Raw genomic sequence first — 22407 nt, 5'->3', positions numbered from 1 at the left:
CAAACCTGCAATATTTAATGCATAAACCTGCAATATAGTATACATATAAGAATCAGATAAAGAACAAGAGTATTTCCATAAAATTATAGAATCAAAGATCTGAACACATCATAAATTTGATAATACTCAATCTCTAGAGTCATGGTGATATATTTCTCCACATTTTCCACATCGACGCAATGGTTTGGTCATCAAGTTCATGAACACCAATCGGCTTGTTGCATCTAATGGTATGTACGATTGTGCGATGTCAGCAGCTAGTCCATGAATAGCATTCACTAAAACAGTATTCAACCACCTCCGATTGAAGTACTTATCATGGATAACCTTTACAAACCTATTCTTGAAAACAAAAAATACATGACTACATAAAAACCAGAAGTGAACTTTGTAGAAAACAAATACTAACAATTATGTAATTTGCAATATTTAATACACAAACCTACAATGCTAGAATATATGTTATGCGTGTCATTTAATTATTCATCATCAATCACAAAGTATGTAGGGTGTGCCACTCTCGAACAATCGTTTAAATGATCATCATTAATCCGATATCCAATACTCAATTTTTTTAATAAAAAAATAAATACTACTACTGCAGTACTAAATTTTCTTATATTCGAACTTATCATTAAATGGAAAATTTTGAAAATTTATTAATTGTTGGGCGGGCCTTAATGCATGCAACGATAGAAATAGAGAGAAGACAATGATGAAAAACCCTAGAAAAAATATCAATCGATCCTTATTATTTCCTTCTCCCTCACTGCAAAGTTCCCACCATCAATGGCGAAAACAAAACGCCAACCCAAAGCGAAGAAAAAGCGGTTGTTACAGGCGAAGTAGTAGACGATGAGCGGAGCTTCGAAGAATTGGGGCTCGAAGCCCGCCTTGTCACGACCGCCCTTCTAGGGTATAATAAATGCGGCGATCGCGACTTAAACGGACTTAAATACAATCAAAGAAAAAGGACTAGGGTTTTATAAAAGGGGTTTGACCAAGGTATTTAACGACAAATAATCAAAAGAAAAGGGCAGAGCGACGCTTTGACAGATAGACTAAATAGAGGAAACAATTATCACCATTTATTTCAAAATAACGAGGGTTCAACGTATTCCAAAACATATCATGTCTTTAGATTTTAAACGAAATCAAAATAGTTTCGAGAATTCAACAATAAGTAAAACGAGTTTCAGCGGAAGCATCCAAGAGAAAAGTTACGTCATGTGTGAAGACACAACGACACTCATAGTAAAAAATATATATATATATATAAATGTTTAATTCTTCATTTAATTTGCTCCACACCGCCAACCGCTCGTCGCCGCTCAACCTGCACATAAGGAAAACACATGCAGGGCTGAGTACTAAAATAATACTTAATGGGCTCATGCCGAAAACATTTTCATTAAAGAGTTTTATTTATCATGCCATACGAGAGTAACCATCGGGTTTTAGCTTTAGAAAGGCCCGAGGCACTAAAATCATTTCCCATTGTAAAAGTCGACTGCAGTCATTTTCCCATAGACGTTAGCCATATCTGCCGATACATGACAAGGAATGCGGCCGCAAACCAGGTCACTAGACCGGCCAGCCCGTACGCTAGCACACGATCTACCATAGGTGTACACTAATCCAAGTAGGGTTTGCAGCCCTACGAGGACCCGAATTCGATTTATATAATAATGGCTTCAAGCCATATCAGATAGGCACGTTAAAAAATCAAATAAGGCATGATAAACACGATTTCATTTTCATCGATAAAAACATTTAGGACATCGTCCTTATTTAAAAGAAAGCCCACCTCAAAGCGCTTAAGTCTCAACTATATCCTTTCCCTTGGAATCAAGTTTCGCGCGCAAGAAATCACCTTTAAATATTGGAAATAGCACATATATCAACATGAGAGGTCAGGCAAAAGCTAAGATGCATGCATCCTAAAGCTTCAATTATTCTACCGATATGATTATGAATTCTTCCCAATTTAAATCTTGATCTTTTCAATTAATTTCACCCGCTCACGTCCCAACAAAAGCAAAGAGATAACCCGACCAACCCGGATTTAATTAACTCCGTTCCGACCTCAAGTGATTATTTTAAAACAGTTCAAACTTAAACAAAATTGGCCCAAAAAATAGTTACTAAATTAGTGCAACAGTATAACCACTCCTAACCACATTAAATCAAAGTAGATAAAATACACGTACAGCCTCACTTCCATTCTTAATCAAATACCCAAATTTTCTTTTAAGGAATTAGGATATATATATATATATATATATATATATATATATATATATATATATATATATATATATAAAGTACTCCCATTCCCACCACACGTACTCTGCCATTCCATTTTAAATCAACTCTAAGTTAATATATACACTACATATTAAAAAAAGTAAGTGTTTGCATATGAATTTTAAAATAAATGAGGCAGAAGCTCCCACTCCAGAAACGAGCACCACTCTCCTTCCAAAAAAGACACACGTGCTCCACTCTCCATTCCATTTTTATTTAAATTCCATCCACCAAAATAAAAGGAAAAGAAAGTAATTAAAATTTTAAAAGTGAACAGATGATACATACTCCTTTCTCAAAACTATCGGCTACTCCCTCTCTCTCTACTGCATTTCTTCAAACAGAACCCCCAACTCCACCTCTCTCTCTCTTTCTCTTAAGCCCCTTTTTTTTCTTTCGAAAGAGTAGATCGAAACAGAACAAAACAGAACAATTTAAAGTCCCAAAACAAAAATCGTCGTTTCTCCAATTCGCCGCTGCACCAGAGTCGATGCCGCTGCTGACTCCGATTCATCACCCGCGTCCACCGCCGTCGCTCGGCGCCGCTGCGTCGCCGCTCCGGCGGCCTCGAATTCATTCGAAACAACTCGGTTTCTACCCGATTAACCCCGTAAGGTAAGTTATTAAATTTTGATTAAGTTGATTGTTTTAATTGGGTTCTCGAGTTTCGATTGACGTAAAAAGTGATATGCTTGATGTTTGGAGAATTAATAGAGAGGGTGAGATTTATACCTTCGCTGGACAAATTGGCTTTGACAGGAGATCGAAGCTTCTGGTTTCCCCCTTTCCGGATTTGGTTCCAAATTTCTGTCAAGAAAAGGTTCTGGTCTGAAATCACCTTACGAAGAAAAACAAGGGGGAACCGTGAAAAGAATGATTACCGTGTTGAAACTAGGATTTGGTTGGGAAAGGATGAGCTCCTTCTTCCTACTGCTCCCTCCGCCGCCTGAGGAAATTTTTGAGGTGCAAAGTGAGAATGAGTGACTGCGAATTTGTGTGAGGAAAAGGGATTAGGGTATGGGTATTAATATACCGTGTATTGAGAGTCATTTCTGGTGATTGATTTCACTTTGATTATGGTCACAAATTAGGAAAGATTTGCAGAGGAGAAGCGGTTATGGAGCGTGGGAGGGAAACGTGGAATTGATTCTCAAAATAAAAGCAATTAAAGGTGATTGGGGTTTATTTTTGGTGCAGATTGAGGATTGGAAAAAAACGCAAATGTGCTGAAGGTATATTTGTCTTTCATTGTGTGTATTTGATTTCACTATTAATTGGGGTTTAATTGTTACCTTGACTAACCATTATTGGCAGATCAAAGGGGAGAAGAGAAGATAATCGTATAAGAGAGGAGGGGAGAATCTCTCCAGAATATTTATTTATAAATTGAAAACAAGGGAATTCTTGGTGACCAAGACAAGGAATAAGGATCTATAACTTATTTGGGATTTCGAGCATCAGTATTTTATTTAAATTGTGTAGCCAACGATATTATTATTTTTTTAATTTATTGAATCCAACACGGAGTTGAGTCAAATAAATAATCCTCAAGGAAAGGATTTAATTAATTTCACAATGTGATTTTACCATCACAAAATTCGAGCTTGTAAAAAAAATCATCAATTATTCGAAAACAAATAAATTCGCCCCACATCAGCCACGTCACATATTCGACGGAGTTGACTCGGTCAACCCACAATCATAACTCCGAACCAAAATTAGGTCACTAAAGAAATCATATAACAATTCCACTCGTCATTTATTTCATGTCATTAAAAGGGATAAATGATACCGTCTTAGGGTTCGCAAATTAGGGTTCAAAAAGTGGGGCGTTACATCCTACCAATCTTAAAAGAAATTTCGTCCCGAAATTTGGCATCCTCAAGGAAAGAGTTCAGGGTACAGTTCTATCATCTTTTCCTCATTCTCCCACGTGGCTTCTTCGTGCCCATGATTTCTCCAAAGTACTTTCACACAAGCAATTGGTTTATTTCTCACATTCTGGATCCTTCGGTCCAAAATCATTTGAGGACTCTCTTCGTAGCTCAAGTCTGGGTTCAAAGCGACTTCCTCGTAGTGAATCACGTGCTTTGGGTCGAACAGGTATTTCCGCAACTGCGACACATGAAAGACGTTGTGCACATTTCCAAGTCTTGGGGGTAGCGCCAAACGGTATGCAACAGGACCCACTCCTTCAAGGATTTCATAAGGCCCAATAAATCGTGGTTTTAATTTTCCCTTGACGCCGAAACGTGTTATCCCTTTCGACGGGGATACTTTGAGGAAAACTTTATCGCCAGCTTGAAATTGCAAGTCGGTTCGCCGGGCATCCGCGTATGACTTCTGTCTGTCTTGAGCTTCTTTTATCCTTTCAAGAATTTGTCGAACAATTCCAACCATCTCTTCAACTGCATCGGGTCCAAGTACTCTTCTCTCACCAACTTCGTCCCAGTAGAGCGGGGATCTACATTTTCTCCCATACAAGGCTTCATACGGCGCCATGTTTATTGTTGCCTGGAAACTGTTGTTGTAGGCGAACTCAATAAGTGGTAGTGCGGACTCCCAACTTCCTCCTCGGTCTAGCACCACAGCTCTCAACATATCTTCGAGGGTTTGGATCGTTCTTTCGGACTGCCCGTCTGTCTGCGGGTGAAACGCTGTGCTGAAATTCAATCGAGTTCCTAGCTCACGTTGTAGGCTGATCCAAAATCTTGAGGTGAACTTAGGGTCACGGTCAGACGTGATCGTCACTGGGACTCCATGCAGTCGCACTATTTCCCTTATATAAATTTGAGCTAGCTTATTTGATCCATAGGTTATGGGAATCGGTATGAAGTGAGCACTCTTGGTGAGTCGGTCTATAATTACCCATATGGCAGTATTCCCTCTTTGCGTCTTTGGTAATGCTGTCACAAAATCCATGGCGATGTGCTCCCATCTCCACTCAGGAATTTCTAGTGGTTGCAACTTTCCGTACGGTCGTTGATGTAGAGCCTTCACCTGTTGGCATGCTAAGCAGCGCTCCACAAATGCCGCTATATCCCTCTTCATACCATTCCACCAAAAGATCTTTTTCAAGTCTTGATACATCTTCGTACTCCCCGGGTGGGCGGTGTAAGGAGTCTCATGTGCTTCACTCATGATTTCGTTTTTGAGTCCTTCGTCACTCGGTATGCAGAGTCTCCCTTCGAAAGTGAGGGCATTGTCGGATTCCTCACGGAAATTCCCAGATTCGCCAGTTCTTACTTCGACTCGAATTTCTTCCAATTTCGCATCCATTCGTTGGGCTTCAACAATTCTTGTTCTTAGATCGGGTGTAACCACCAAGGTGGCAATTCGGCCTTCCACTGTTTCAGGTGCCCTTACCACTTCCAAACGCATCTTGCTAAATTCACGTATTAAGCTTTCTTCTTTGGTGAGAAAAGTGGCCAGTTGGGGATGGCTCTGGTTCAAGGCATCTGCCACTACATTTGCCTTGCCGGGGTGGTAATTGATGCTGCAATCGTAGTCCTTCACCAATTCGAGCCAACTTCGTTGTCGCATGTTTAAATCCTTTTGCTCGAAAAAGTATTTCAGGCTTTTGTGGTCCGTAAAGATTTCACATCGTACCCCGTAGAGATGATGCCTCCAAATCTTTAGGGCGTGTACAACCGCTGCTAGCTCCAAGTCGTGGGTTGGATAGTTCAACTCGTGTGGCCTCAATTGTCGTGATGCGTAGGCAATCACTTTGTTGTTTTGCATCAAAACACACCCAAGTCCCACTTCCGAAGCGTCAGTGTAGACCACGTAGCCCATTCCAGGCTCTGGCACAGCTAAGATTGGTGCAGTGGTCAGTTTCTCCTTCAAAAGTTGAAAACTTGCCTCACACTCCGGTGTCCAATTGACCTTTACCCATTTTTTGAGTTGTTGGGTCATTGGTCTCGCTATCTTGGAGAATCCCTCTATAAACCTTCGGTAATATCCTGCCAAACCCAGGAAACTTCGAATCTCGTTTGGTGTCGAAGGTGCCTTCCATTGTTGTACCGCCTCAACCTTGGCGGGATCCACTCGGATTCCTTCTGCCGACACGATGTGACCAAGGAAATTTACTTCCTTAAGCCAAAACTCACACTTGCTGAATTTGGCGTACAGTTTCTCACTCCTCAACGTTTCCAATGTGATTCGCATATGCTCCTCGTGCTCTTTCTCATTCTTCGAGTAAACAAGTACGTCATCTATGAAGACCAAGACGAATTTATCCAAGTATGGGTGGAATACTCGGTTCATCAAATCCATGAATACTGCGGGTGCATTTGTCAATCCGAACGGCATTACCACGAACTCATAGTGACCATATCTTGTGCGAAAAGCGGTCTTCGGTATGTCCTCCCTTCGGACCCTTAATTGGTGGTATCCGGACCTCAAGTCCATCTTTGAGAACACCCCGGCGCCTCGGAGTTGATCGAATAGGTCATCTATCCTCGGCAGTGGATACTTGTTTTTGAGGGTCATTTTGTTCAACTCTCTATAGTCGATACACATCCTCATCGACCCATCCTTCTTCTTGACAAAAAGCACAGGAGCGCCCCACGGTGAGACACTGGGTCTAATGAAACCCAGGTCCATAAGCTCTTGAAGTTGTATCTTGAGTTCCTCTAACTCTTTAGGCGTCATTCGGTATGGTGCCTTGGACACAGGCGCCGACCCTGGCTCTAGGTCGATTGTGAATTCCAACTGTCGATCTGGCGGTGGTCCAGGCAAAGCTTCGGGGAACACGTCTGGAAATTCTCATACAACGGCAACATCTTCCACTTTCCTTTCTCCTTTCTCATCTCCTTGTAGATAGACAAGATAAGCAGGACGCCCTTTTCTCACCATCGTACTAGCTTGAAGCGCAGAGATGATGGACGTGCGCCGGTTCATCGAGATTCCATAGTATATGGTGGGTTCCTCCCCCGGGGCTTGCAGAGATATTTGTCTCTCCTTGCAACGAATAGTAGCAAAATTCGCAGCTAGCCAATCCATTCCTAAAATTATGTCAATATCCCCCATTGCCATGACTTGTAGGTTGTGAGCGACTAGCTTAAGTTCTCCCATAATAATTTCTACGTTCGAGCATGTTCGAGAAACCTCTATTACCCTTCCCACTGGTGAGGACACCATCATCTTATGTTCAGATTTGTAAGCAGACAAACTTAAGGTGTCCACACATAATTCAGATATGAATGAATGCGATGCGCCCGTATCAAACAACACAACGATAGGAGTGTCGAGGATTTTGCCCATACCTGCAAGGTTTCCGTTTTCGCGACTCCCCTGTTCAATCTTGGGTTGTTTCCGACTCAGGGCATATGCTCTAGCCTGGGAAGGAAGTCTAGGGCGGTAAGGTTGTTGTTGTCGAGGAGGTTGATCGCGATTTCCCCTTGATTCCATTTGCGGTGCTCTTGGCTGCTGGCGGGGTCCTTGAGTATTCTGCCTCGACTCCATTGCCACCCTCTTGCTCGGACACTCTCTAGAGAAGTGGTCGTTTCCCCCACAGTTAAAGCACTTGGTGGTGTTCTGGATTCTGCACTCTCCAAAGTGGTACTTGGAGCACACATTGCATTGGGGTGGCTTAGGTCGGAAGTCGCCTCTATGGTTAGATGGGTTTTGCCCTCCCCCATACTGTGGTCGGTTCTGGGTGGGCTGGTACCTCTTGTTATCGTACGGGGTCCTATTCTCCTCCCACTTTCTTTTCTCTCGAGAGTGGTGTGGTGGAGGTAGTGCCAAAGTAGTTTTTTCCTTCATTCTCTCCTTGGGCATAGCTGCCTCAATATCTAGTGCAAGGGCTAACGCTTCCATGTACGGTAGTCTCCCACGACTAGCCAAAGACATCTTTATTTCATGTCTTAGTCCCTCACGGAACTTTTCAGCCAGCTTCTCGTCAGTATCGACTTGATCAGGGGCGTACCTGGCCATGCTGTTGAGCACGCGGTCGTACTCGGTCACGGTCATGCGCCCTTGGGTCAAATTGTAAAACTCTGACGCCTTTGCCTTCCGATAGCTCTTTGGTACGTACTTATTATAGATTTCGGTCTTGAAGCCTTCCCAAGTCATCCCCACTGCTTGATCTCGGGGCATTGTCTTCATCCTGGTGTCCCAGCAGAAGTCAGCAGCCTCGGTTAGTTGGTAGGTCACACAACTTAACCGTTCTTTGTCATTGCACCCTAGGATTGCGAAGATGCGCTCCATTGCGCGTATCCATGATTCGGCCTTGGCTGGTTCTCCCATTCCATCAAAGACGGGAGGTTTTTGCTCTAGGAATAACTTCACGATTTCACGGTCAACCGGCGGTGGAGGTATGGGTTGTGTCACACTTTCCGCCATCGTCTGAGGGGTAGGTTCAGGGTTCCCACGTCTTATGTTACGTCTTGGTGGCATTCTGATTCATTATCACATGAGTTATTATCGCATTTATTCAAAATCCAAGAATAATCATGTGGTATAGTTGAAAAGTGGGGATCAAGGGGCAATTGCATCATAGGATAATAAAGGGCTTTTGCAAGGATATCAAAATACAATTGCACAGAACGATAGCAAGAGAGCAATTGCAAAATAGCATAGCCATAGGTAATTGTAACATAAGATAGCAAAAGACGATTGCTCAACAGGATAGTAAAAGGTAATTGATTAATAGTGTAACAAAAGACAAATGTACAATGGAATAGCAAAATATAAGGGCACAATAGGATGATAAAAGGCAGTTGAACAACAGAATAATACAATTGCATAATAAGATGGGAAAAGACAATTGTACAATGGAGTAGTCAACAGATAGTTGCACAATAAGATAGTAAAGAATATTTGCACAATAGTATAACAAAAGACAATTGCATAATGGAATAGCAAGGATAATTTCAAATTATGGCAAAAAGCAATTGTACAATCGAGTAGCAAAAGATAGTTGCGCAATAGTACACCAAAGGTAATTGTGCAATAGGATAGAAAAAGACAATTACAATATAGTATAGCCAAAAAGTAATTGCACCATAGGCTAGCAAAAGACAAGAATTTCCCATAGAAATATCAAAACGTTGCCTCTACGAGGTCTTAGTATCCATCACAATGAAAGCAAGAAGAGTAAAACAAACGTGGACAGAAAATGGTAAGGTCAAGCAAAACAAAAGAGTATCAAAACATGGGGAAAGTGCAACAAGACGTTCCAGAAATATCATTTCTAATTATCTCCACCCTCATTCTCCTCATCCTCGGTCTCTCCAACACTCTCTCCATTTGGGTCCTCCCCCTCCTCGAGTGGTTCCTCATCCTCATTTTCTTCTTCGGCGTTTAAGAGTGGAGGAGTCATCTCGAGCATCCTATCGTCCTCTCTGTCTATTCTTAGAGGGGCTGAGGTACGCATCCCGAGTCTCCTTCTCTTAGGAACACGGGAGACATGTGGCTCCTCGTCGTAGCGATATTTCCGCATGCGGGCCTGACCCGGCGGATAGATATGTGGAGGTGGATCACGTGGTGGTCCGTCGAATGCAGCTGTCATGGCCGGAAGTAGCACCTTTACAAGGACAACCAAATCCCCCCGCGGTGTGTATTCGGGCGGGCTACACCATGTGAATGACTCAGACGCCTGGGCTACCCACTCGCTCCAAGGTGATGGTAGAGTGTGGATGAGCTTTTTGATTCATGCGTGATGGGTGGCTCCCGCATACGCGTAGGCGTTCATCCATCTACTGTAAAACTCGGTGACGTAGGACATAAGGAAGAGCTTCCCATCCCACTCGTACTCTTGGTAGCGCTCAACTGGGTGGTCACTATTGCTGGAGTAACGGTTTCTCATCGGAGCATAATACCGTTGGGCCATCTAAAAGAAAGAAAGAAAACTCAGCATCATTCCAAGGATAGAAGGAAACAATGGGGTTTAAGTTTCAAAAAGATGCTGAGAATATGATGCATATGAAGATGGCTGTATATCAAAAGGTTGAGGTATATAAGTAACATCATGTCAAGAATTTAAATTCCAAGGTTATTAGTTCGTGCGTTTTCGCGTTTAGTCGAGTCGTGGTACGCCAACTTCCCCATAGGCCACTCGCCTTGCACTAGGCATTTCGCACATCCACGTTCATTATTATCAATTACTTGTATTGTATTGTGCAAGTACTAAAGTAATTCAATGAATCTGCCAACCAGAAAACAATTGTAAGCAATAATGTTCTACAATCGTATCAATATACTATATCAAAACAAATACAATAAAGTAATATATCAACTGCAAATCCTACGTGGTAACAATACAATATTCATAGACTAAAGCTGCAATATGTTAAGGTAAAAACTAATACAAACTAAATGCTTCAAGCACTTCGTTTTGTCTGCCACAATTTCTAGAGTCATGGTGACATATTTTTCACATCAACTTCATGAACACCAATTGACTTGTTGCATCTAATGGTATGTACGATTGTGTGACATCAACAACTAGTCCATGAATAGCATCGGCTAAAACCTGTGTTTTAAAAACCGGACCGGACCGGCCAGTTCAACCGATCCGGTTTACCTATTTAAACCAGTAACAAGTTGAGCCGCTTCGAACCGCTTGAACCGGCCGGTTGGACCGGTTTGGCCGAAAACCGTTTTATGCCTTTTGTTTTCAAAATTTTTAAATTTTGTTGTTGAAAGGGCTTGAAACACATGACCTCCACTCCATCTAACAAGAGTTTAACCACTCCACCACAAGACTCATATGGAGAAATAAGAACAATAAATATTCTTATACATTGAATATTAAATTTTTATTTAAACAAACTAATAATTCACGTTATTTTATATATTCTTTATGTAACGTGATTGTAATGACCCTTAAAACCGATATTATTAGAAACAATATTATTAGCTTGATTATCTATATAAGTGACGTGTATGCGATTAAATCTGAGCTACGATAGAGTGTCGTTGTTGTTTCTAACGCCAGCCAAGTATATAAAAAATATATATATGTATAATAAAAGAATCAAGACCCATAATTAAAATTTTAATGTCCGATACATTCAATAAAAGTCCAACGAAAATTTAACTTAATACATCCTTCGTTCTAAAGAAAATCGGGTACTTCAACGCGGACGGCCACGAGCTTGAACCGATTATACCTACACCAAATTAGTTAAACAAGTAAATAAATAAATAATCAATTATTTACTATAAAAAAAAATAAATCAAATTTATCTAACTTGGTCACCAAGTCAATCATTTTAATTAAAAATTCTAAGATATTTTCCTCCTCCCACATCCAAACCGCCCATTCTCCTCTGCTAAATCTCTCCCATGTCTTTAACTACTCTCCCTCAATATTAAATCTTCAATCCATTTCTTTCCTCCGATCGGTTTCCGCAGCAAGAAAATTCAAGAAACCGAGAGCTCAATCAATTGAATTACAGTGGGCTACTCCTTTTGGTCCTACAATTTCACAATCGATATCGGATTATCGAGGTAAAATCCTTTCCCAATTTCGAGTTTCAATCATCAGTTTATGCATAAACATACCATAATCCGAACTAATCGCATAACTCAAGCAATTAACACAATTGAACACTCCCACGATTAATTCGAAATGCGAAAGAACTTGGTAAAGGGAACTTATCTTTCGGGGCAGAACGGGTTAGTTTCGGGACGTTTCGGGGCTGTTCGGAGTTGCTCGGAGCTGCGCGGTGTCGGTTCGGGGTGGACTCGGAGTCAATCGGAAGCTGACCGGCAGGCTGGGACAGCAGCGCCTCCCGGCAGCTGCGTCGCGTCTTCCCGGCGAGACAGCAGCAGCGTCGCGTCTCCCGGCAGCGGCCCCCGGCAGCAGCAACTCTTCCGGGGAATCGGCGGCTGCACCGACAGCGTCGTGACAGCAGCAGCGATGTCGAGCGTCGTCAGCGGCGAACGGCAATCAACGCGATGGAGCGAGCGGCGAATCTGGAAAGACGGAGGGGGGATGGCGGCGCGACGGCGTGAGGCTGGAAAGGAAGAGAGAGAGAGGGAGAGAAGGGAGAAGGAGGAGGAGAGGAAGGAGGCAGATCCGCGGCGGCGGCGGCGGCTCGGGAGAGGTGAAGGGCAGCGACGGCGAGCCGCCGCGCATACGGCAGCGGCGGTGGCGGCGTGAGTGTAGCCGAGGGAGAGAAAGAGGAGAGGGGGGGAGAGACTGTTCTTTCTTTTGTGAATTTGGGGGAAAACGAAGAAAGAGAAGAAATGAATTAGAATGGTGAGAAAGAGAGAGAGGGAGTTGACCGAGATGGAGGGAGTAAGGGAAATTGTTGCTTTTTGTTTGATTTGGGCCAATTTTTTTTTAGGTTGGGCCCTAATAATTAATTGGTATAATGGGCTGTTTTTATTTAAGGAATTGGGCAGACTCTCTAATTTAATTAGGCCAGGAAGTATTCTTATAATTGTTGAATGGGTTGTGATGAATTAAACAACTGGGCCGAAAATTAAATATTAGTTTGGGCCGAGATTTTAATTGTTGGGATGGAATTAATTTAATGAATTGAGCTTGGAGCTTAATAAATTAATCCCTGAATAAATTACTAAGTTTCTGAACGGAAAATGTTGAAGCTGGAAATGTGAAGGACCGACCGGCGTCGCCCTCGACGCCTAGGGCGGCCGCTAAGGAAATGGAAAGAAAGAGGGAGACGACGTTCTCAAGTCACAGAAATAATTAAGTTTAACAAAGAAGTGCTATTAATTAAATTTCCCAATTTAATTAATATGCAAGTTTCTAAAATTTTCTAACGGTGAGCAAATGATAAAAGAAATAAAGTAGGGGCATGCATTCCTATAAGTATGTGAAATTCTCGAGTCTTATTAGTACGTTGTTTGTTTTCAAAAGGCTATCTCTGTGAGTTAAGGGTGGAGTCAGGAAAGTTCAAGTTAAAGAAACTAAACGATCAAGGTGAGCTTTCTTATACTAAAATACAAATCGTATTTTATGAAAACACGAATACATGTTCGTGATTTTTTTTAAAGATGTTGTGCTGCCATAAATGTTTTGTGTATGATGCCTATCTGTTTGGCTAAGGCCAAGTGAATTATGAATGATGATATAAGTCGAATTCGGGTCCCAGTGAGGGTGGTGTCCCCGCTCGGACTAGTGTACACAAGCTACCTCTGACATGTTGGGCAGAGCAGGTGACCGAGGAAGGTGGCCACCTTCCCGGCACAAGGATACCTCTAACATATTGGGCAGAGAAGGTGACCGTGGAAGGTGGCCACCTTCCCGGCACATGTATGTAAGGTGACCGTGTGAGAACACCATCTCAACGGCAAAATGTGATCAGATATGGCTAAGTACAGGAAAAAGGGACTGCAGTCCAATGTGATATTTTTAGTAAGCTCGGGTCTTTTCAACAACACCCCGAGTGTTACTGTGATGATGGCTTGACAATATTTTCAAATGTATATGTGTAATTTTCGGCAATGTGTTCACTGAGTACTTTTTTTTGTACTCAGTCCTGCATATATTTCTAAATGTGCAGGTTGAGCAGCGAAGTGGTGGAGGAAGTGCTATTGAGACAAGACATTTAATTCAGTCAGATTTTGACTCTCGGAGGTTCATGTCTTCATACATGGAACCGCGTTCATTTGCTTCCGTTGTGCATCTTAAAAGACTCAACTCTATTTTGTTAAAACTCTGATTTTACTTCGAGCTATTCCCATTTGTTTCGGGCTGTGGTTGAGTTGTGTTGATTTTCCCCTTTCTTCCCCGCTTCTTTAATCCTCCCCTAGTCGCGATCAACCGTGTTTTCTATCCTTAGAAAATGCGGTCGTGACAGAGTGGTATCAGAGCATTCTTTCTCGCTCTGAACCCGAGAAGTCTTCTTTGAAAATCTTTGGTCTAGCCTTGTTCCACTAGACTATCTAATCGATGAAAATGCTCTTAGCACTCCCAGCAATCGCACTCAACGAGGAAAAAATGGAACTTGTTCTTTTTTAGAAGAAAGTCAAGATGTTTGAAAGTTTGAAATGGAGAAATAACTCATGCAGTTAATTTGAGTGAACAGATGAAAATACCAAGTTTAAAGAAAGAGTTGATGTTTCTTGATTTGGTAGCATGCTTAAAGAAAGAGTTAGTCTGTCTTTTCTTGGCTAATGACTGTGAATGTATAAATAAAAGAAGTGACTTTCCTGAACGGAAAAAGGTACTGAAATATGAAAGTATAAAGTATACGAGTCTGATACCAATTGTTGAAATGATGTCTCTTTTTGAGTTTGTGAAATGATGCATCTTTTTACTAGTCATTGAATCATGTTGCTAGAATGGGGAAATCAAAATTTCCAAGAACTTAGAATACTTAGTTATGCGTTCCTTCTAGAACACAATATGAACTCGAACTTAAAAGTACAGTATGAACATTTCTCGCTTTCCCGAGCGACGAAAAGAAAGTATGCGATAACAAAGAAACTTCGTCACGAGAAAAGAAATCCAGCATAGAACAAAACAAAACGATGTTTCTAGAAAGATGGTAGGGGCTGAAGGTCATTTTCTACGTCCCAATGACATGAATAATCTAGGTTAGCTTTTGTCTTTCTTGACAATCCAATCACTCCAAAGGATCATACCTTTGATCCAATTAAGCGATGTACACATACATAGCAAGAAAATATGATTACAATGTAAAGAAAGAACCTAGCTATACAATATAAGTAATCAGAAACGACGTGTTACGAGGATGAGCGTTATGACGAACCGAGAGTACCAGAGAGTCGTAATCGCCACATATGGTCATCTAACGTGATCATAAAGTGAAAGTAGCTTGTAACCAAAGTTTCCCATAACTCGTTTACCATTCTCTATAAAGAGTTAAACAAGGGAGAATCACCATTGTAGTTAACCAAGAAGATTCATCAGCAGCGCTTACTTGGGTCCCCTTGAATCCCATTTTCTCACATCCCCCTTGATGAAAATACTTTTGTTGAATTAAGATATTAAATGACTTCTTTTGCAAGGTAATGTGCCATTATTTTTCCTCTTCTATGTCAAGGTTGTGAATCACTTTCAGTTTTGAGCTTGCTCCCTCATGTTTTCTGATAACCTCCAGTGACTACGGTCTTTCTTTACTCGTTCTGTATAAAAGCAATACTTTGACTCTCTGAATTCTTGCCACCAAACTCCTATACTAGGAGCTGCTTTATTTATAGCCTTCAGAATGAACATGTTTCTCTAAACTATTGTCTCTTCAATGATAATATATTCTTCAAAGATCATTAGTGGACTTTTGTGTTTTCAAAAGTGCTTCTTGAAAAGCTCTTTATTTTATATGAGTAGTTCCCTCTTATTAATTCCACTACAATTATTCCATCATGCTTTGAGATCTTCAGCAACTCCGGGTCTAAAGCAATTTGCTCTCTCCCTGAACTAGTTTGCTTTGATTGTCTTCTCTACTAGTTAATTTCCGTGATTTGGTTGTAAACTTTGTGAATTCGTTAACGTGATATAGTATCACGATGTTGTTGACCCAAAAGGGTAGTTCATTGCTATTCTTCTTTTTCTCAAATCCACTTGAGCCCAATCATTTTCAGTCTTACTATATTGGAACAGCCATCTGGTGAGACCTTAAACCTTTTATATTTGACCCTTTGTGTTTTCAGACATACTTATTGACAAGCTCTTTGTTTTACATGAGTATTCTTATCTTCTGAATTCAAATATGACTATTGTCTCTTGAGTTGAGCTTTTCCGCAAGCTCCATGTTAAAGCTGACACATTGCTTCTCTCTTGGCTAGTTTCCTCTTGTTGCCCTCTTTATTAGTCAGTTTCCCTGAACTACTTAAAAAAAAAAAAAATTCGTTGATATGATCTTCTATCACAGTGTTGTTGAGCAAATTGCAATTGTTTGTTTATCCTATTCTTTTCAAATCCATTTGTAACAAACCATCTTAGGTCTCCCTGCTATCATTTGGGGATACTTGAAACTTTTCTACTTCACTTTTCATTTTTATTGTATTATTGGTCATCTATTATTGACATCTACATTCTATTCATCATATCCCCACTTTTGCAATTTATTCCATCCGACAAGCTCTTCCCACAATAAAATTTCCAAGTCCTATGGGTATAGCTCAAGCCCTTTGAAGTTGTATCTTTTCTTTTCTTGGAGTCAGCATAATGAGCCCAATTTAGCCTAGCCTTTGCACTTCATGAAAACCTTTGTTGCAAGCAACTGGTGAGAGTTTGTGGTGAACCAAACACTCACGTAATTGAAATAATTATAATTATTTTGTTTTCATGGTTATCTTGGAGCCTACACAAAGCAAGAACGATTCGAATATTTCTCTTGGGATCCCAAATTTAGTTCCTATCAAAGTTAAAACGGTTAGATCAACTCTATATTTCCTCGCGTGAGACCCTCATGGGAGGCAAGACATTGACCACTGCAGAAAACGCCAAAAATAAATAAATAAATCCTATGCCAACGAACGTCGAACCGAATTGAAATTTAACATCGGAGAGAAAGTCTTTTTGAAAATATCCCCTTCCAAAGGAATAACCAGATTTGGACTCAAAGGTAAGCTAAAACCACGATTTATTGGACCCTATGAAATTCTGGAGGAAGTGGGCCCAGTAGCAAAACGCTTGACATTACCACCCAACTTTGGGGAACGTACACAACGTATACCGCGTCTCCCAACTTGAAAGGTACGTGTTCGACCAAAAAAAAAATGTGATGCGCCACGAAGAAATCGCTCTACAGCCTAACCTGAGTAACGAAGAAAAGCCGGTGTAAATACTAGATCAAAAGGTGCAGCAGCTTCGGAATAAGTCGATTACTACAGTGAAAGTATTGTGGAAAAACCACGGACAGGAAGAGGCAACATGAGAGCTAGAAGAGAAAATGAAGGAGAAATATCCCGAGCTTTTCGTCTAAACACCTCCTAAATTTCGAGACGAAATTTCTTTTAAGAGGGGTAGAATGTAACGACCCTTAAAACCGATATTATTAGAAACAATATTATTAGCTTGATTATCTATATAAGTGACGTGTATGCGATTAAATCTGAGCTACGATAGAGTGTCGTTGTTGTTTCTAACGCCAGCCAAGTATATAAAAAATATATATATGTATAATAAAAGAATCAAGACCCATAATTAAAATTTTAATGTCCGATACATTCAATAAAAGTCCAACGAAAATTTAACTTAATACATCCTTCGTTCTAAAGAAAATCGGGTACTTCAACGCGGACGGCCACGAGCTTGAACCGATTATACCTACACCAAATTAGTTAAACAAGTAAATAAATAAATAATCAATTATTTACTATAAAAAAAATAAATCAAATTTATCTAACTTGGTCACCAAGTCAATCATTTTAATTAAAAATTCTAAGATATTTTCCTCCTCCCACATCCAAACCGCCCATTCTCCTCTGCTAAATCTCTCCCATGTCTTTAACTACTCTCCCTCAATATTAAATCTTCAATCCATTTCTTTCCTCCGATCGGTTTCCGCAGCAAGAAAATTCAAGAAACCGAGAGCTCAATCAATTGAATTACAGTGGGCTACTCCTTTTGGTCCTACAATTTCACAATCGATATCGGATTATCGAGGTAAAATCCTTTCCCAATTTCGAGTTTCAATCATCAGTTTATGCATAAACATACCATAATCTGAACTAATCGCATAACTCAAGCAATTAACACAATTGAACACTCCCACGATTAATTCGAAATGCGAAAGAACTTGGTAAAGGGAACTTATCTTTCGGGGCAGAACGGGTTAGTTTCGGGACGTTTCGGGGCTGTTCGGAGTTGCTCGGAGCTGCGCGGTGTCGGTTCGGGGTGGACTCGGAGTCAATCGGAAGCTGACCGGCAGGCTGGGACAGCAGCGCCTCCCGGCAGCTGCGTCGCGTCTTCCCGGCGAGACAGCAGCAGCGTCGCGTCTCCCGGCAGCGGCCCCCGGCAGCAGCAACTCTTCCGGGGAATCGGCGGCTGCACCGACAGCGTCGTGATAGCAGCGGCGATGTCGAGCGTCGTCAGCGGCGAACGACAATCAACGCGATGGAGCGAGCGGCGAATCTGGAAAGACGGAGGGGGGATGGCGGCGCGACGGCGTGAGGCTGGAAAGGAAGAGAGATAGAGGGAGAGAAGGGAGAAGGAGGAGGAGAGGAAGGAGGCAGATCCGCGGCGGCGGCGGCGGCTCGGGAGAGGTGAAGGGCAGCGACGGCGAGCTGCGCGTACGGCAGCGGCGGTGGCGGCGTGAGTGTAGCCGAGGGAGAGAAAGAGGAGAGGGGGGGGAGAGACTGTTCTTTCTTTTGTGAATTTGGGGGAAAACGAAGAAAGAGAAGAAATGAATTAGAATGGTGAGAAAGAGAGAGAGGGAGTTGACCGAGATGGAGAGAGTAAGGGAAATTGTTGCTTTTTGTTTGATTTGGGCCAATTTTTTTTTAGGTTGGGCCCTAATAATTAATTGGTATAATGGGCTGTTTTTATTTAAGGAATTGGGCAGACTCTCTAATTTAATTAGGCCAGGAAGTATTCTTATAATTGTTGAATGGGTTGTGATGAATTAAACAACTTGGCCAAAAATTAAATATTAGTTTGGGCCGAGATTTTAATTGTTGGGATGGAATTAATTTAATGAATTGAGCTTGGAGCTTAATAAATTAATCCCTGAATAAATTACTAAGTTTCTGAACGGAAAATGTTGAAGCTGGAAATGTGAAGGACCGACCGGCGTCGCCCTCGACGCCTAGGGCGGCCGCTAAGGAAATGGAAAGAAAGAGGGAGACGACGTTCTCAAGTCACAGAAATAATTAAGTTTAACAAAGAAGTGCTATTAATTAAATTTCCCAATTTAATTAATATGCAAGTTTCTAAAATTTTCTAACGGTGAGCAAATGATAAAAGAAATAAAGTAGGGGCATGCATTCCTATAAGTATGTGAAATTCTCGAGTCTTATTAGTACGTTGTTTGTTTTCAAAAGGCTATCTCTGTGAGTTAAGGGTGGAGTCAGGAAAGTTCAAGTTAAAGAAACTAAACGATCAAGGTGAGCTTTCTTATACTAAAATACAAATCGTATTTTATGAAAACACGAATACATGTTCGTGATTTTTTTTAAATATGTTGTCCTGCCATAAATGTTTTGTGTATGATGCCTATCTATTTGGCTAAGGCCAAGTGAATTATGAATGATGATATAAGTCGAATTCGGGTCCCAGTGAGGGTGGTGTCCCCGCTCGGACTAGTGTACACAAGCTACCTCTGACATGTTGGGCAGAGCAGGTGACCGAGGAAGGTGGCCACCTTCCCGGCACAAGGATACCTCTGACATATTGGGCAGAGAAGGTGACCGTGGAAGGTGGCCACCTTCCCGGCACATGTATGTAAGGTGACCGTGTGAGAACACCATCTCAACGGCAAAATGTGATCAGATATGGCTAAGTACAGGAAAAAGGGACTGCAGTCCAATGTGATATTTTTAGTAAGCTCGGGTCTTTTCAACAACACCCCGAGTGTTACTGTGATGATGGCTTGACAATATTTTCAAATGTATATGTGTAATTTTCGGCAATGTGTTCACTGAGTACTTTTTTTTGTACTCAGTTCTGCATATATTTCTAAATGTGCAGGTTGAGCAGCGAAGTGGTGGAGGAAGTGCTATTGAGACAAGACATTTAATTCAGTCAGATTTTGACTCTCGGAGGTTCATGTCTTCATACATGGAACCGCGTTCATTTGCTTCCGTTGTGCATCTTAAAAGACTCAAGTCTATTTTGTTAAAACTCTGATTTTACTTCGAGCTATTCCCATTTGTTTCGGGCTGTGGTTGAGTTGTGTTGATTTTCCCCTTTCTTCCCTGCTTCTTTAATCCTCCCCTAGTCGCGATCAACCGTGTTTTCTATCCTTAGAAAATGCGGTCGTGACAGTGATACATATAATTATCATCCTCTAAACTTTAAGTATACTCTACTAGTTTCTAATACTCCTATATTATTACCATTGTTATATTATAAGGTTCAATTTTTGTGATATATTTATTCATTATAATGTAGTTTATTATTTAATAAATACTACTATATATTTTTATAGTATATATTAAATTTATGTAACCTAACTATTGATATCAAAGTATATTTTTATTTAACAATTTGTTTTGGTTATAATATTATTCCACGATGTACACTTTTTGTATTAATATAAACTTTATCTACTTTTATATGTAAAATATTAAATTTTTATCTACTCTAACTAACAATTTATATACTATAAATTTTAATGTTTTTATATTTGTATATATACTAAATATTTGTAAGATTTAATGTTTTTGTGATATATTATTGATTATATTTTATTATTTATTATATTTTGCATTATATATTTAATTATATATATTAATAACGGTAAAATAGTTCGACCAGTGATTAAACCGGTCTGACCGGTTGAACCATGAACCAATAGCTTCACCGGTTCACTTACCGGTCTGACTTTTAAAACATTGGCTAAAACAGTGTTCAACCACATCCGACTGAAGTACTTATCAGGGATAACCTTTACAAACCTGTTCTTGAAAACAAAAAAATATATGACTACATAGAAACCAGTAGCGAGCTTCGTATAAAGCAAATAACAATTAGGTGATCTGCAATAATTTATACACAAACCTGCAATATTTAATGCATAAACCTGCAATATAGTATACATATAAGAATCAGATAAAGAACAAGAGTATTTCCATAAAATTATAGAATCAAAGATCTGAACACATCATAAATTTGATAATACTCAATCTCTAGAGTCATGGTGATATATTTCTCCACATTTTCCACATCGACGCAATGGTTTGGTCATCAAGTTCATGAACACCAATCGGCTTGTTGCATCTAATGGTATGTACGATTGTGCGATGTCAGCAGCTAGTCCATGAATAGCATTCACTAAAACAGTATTCAACCACCTCCGATTGAAGTACTTATCATGGATAACCTTTACAAACCTATTCTTGAAAACAAAAAATACATGACTACATAAAAACCAGAAGTGAACTTTGTAGAAAACAAATACTAACAATTATGTAATTTGCAATATTTAATACACAAACCTACAATGCTAGAATATATGTTATGTGTTAAGGACCTAAATCCCTAACGATCCGATAAAAACGGACAATAACGAGATAAAGATAATCCGGCACCCGTGAGGGTCGGCGGAGATAAAGATCTGGGCGGCTGTGCGCGGGTTCCAACCCGTCGGGCAACGGCTACAGATAAGATATACGTTCCGGCTGTGCGCGGAGACTTTCCGTCGGGCAGCAGGTAGCGTAGGGAATTACGGATTCAAAGCATAACTCGGGGCATTTGGCTAAAATAATAATATTCATTGATTCATTGTTGGATGATTAAATATGATAACAAGCTCTCCTATTTATAATAGTAGAATACTACCCTAACTTATTGAATAAGAAAACTAAGATATGGAAAAGATATGGCGAATCAAAAGATACTAAATAATTGAGATTTCTTATATGTTAAGGGGATCGTATCAACTCCCCCACGGTTGAAATTCACCTTGTCCTCAAGGTGGGAACCACGAACCATTGACGAGAGTTGAAGGCAAAAGCTTTAGCAAGACGTCTCCTCCTGGATCAAACACATATCGAACAACGGAATGTCTCCCTTTATATTCTTGCACGGAATGATTGCTTACCAAGCAGATGTCCCACTCGTCCTGTGTATGTCCCTGCAGCAAACACTTGAAATCCCTGTCGACATCTGACAATAATGTAGCAGCAGACAGAGGCGTTGTTGAGAGGATGCTATTCACATCGGAGCTGCACGACCAATATATTTCTTTAGAAGCTGAAACCTGGTAGTCTGCCGGACTTACAGCTCTATCCTCCTCAACTCCATGCTTTTCACCCAGCAAGGCAATAGATAAAATCGATACACCAGTAGTATCCGAATTAAAAGCATCATCGCCACATACATCTTCCACTTCTGTCTCGGATTTAGAGTCCATAAAAAGCATACTGCCCAAGTTTTCACAATGCTCCTCTTTATCTTCTAGTAATGTCTCCTCCTCTTCACCAATCTTCTCATCATATACCCCGACGAGCAGTTGCAGCGGCGTATTGTCGGTCTCGGCGATCTCTTCTAGA

At 40.7% G+C, this 22407-nt stretch overlaps 3 long non-coding RNA genes across 3 annotated transcripts; 1 reads left to right on the top strand and 2 right to left on the bottom strand.

Annotated features, from left to right (window-relative positions):
- Window positions 1–1166: 1166 nt before the first annotated feature.
- LOC121799909 lies at window positions 1167–3115 on the bottom strand. Its single transcript, XR_006050388.1, has 3 exons — window positions 3040–3115; window positions 1808–1873; window positions 1167–1336 (listed from the first exon to the last, which is right to left on the bottom strand). It is a non-coding gene; the product is annotated as an uncharacterized LOC121799909 (long non-coding RNA).
- Window positions 2593–3875, top strand: LOC121799908. The gene is made up of 2 exons (XR_006050387.1): window positions 2593–3539; window positions 3622–3875. It is a non-coding gene; the product is annotated as an uncharacterized LOC121799908 (long non-coding RNA).
- Window positions 3876–11253: 7378 nt separating this feature from the next.
- On the bottom strand, window positions 11254–11632 carry LOC121798928. Its single transcript, XR_006050117.1, has 2 exons — window positions 11513–11632; window positions 11254–11423 (listed from the first exon to the last, which is right to left on the bottom strand). It is a non-coding gene; the product is annotated as an uncharacterized LOC121798928 (long non-coding RNA).
- Window positions 11633–22407: the final 10775 nt, after the last annotated feature.

Source organism: Salvia splendens, chromosome 4 (genome assembly GCF_004379255.2).
Source record: "Salvia splendens isolate huo1 chromosome 4, SspV2, whole genome shotgun sequence".
Lineage (NCBI taxonomy): Eukaryota > Viridiplantae > Streptophyta > Magnoliopsida > Lamiales > Lamiaceae > Salvia > Salvia splendens.
This window is presented reverse-complemented; position numbering and strand designations above follow the sequence as displayed.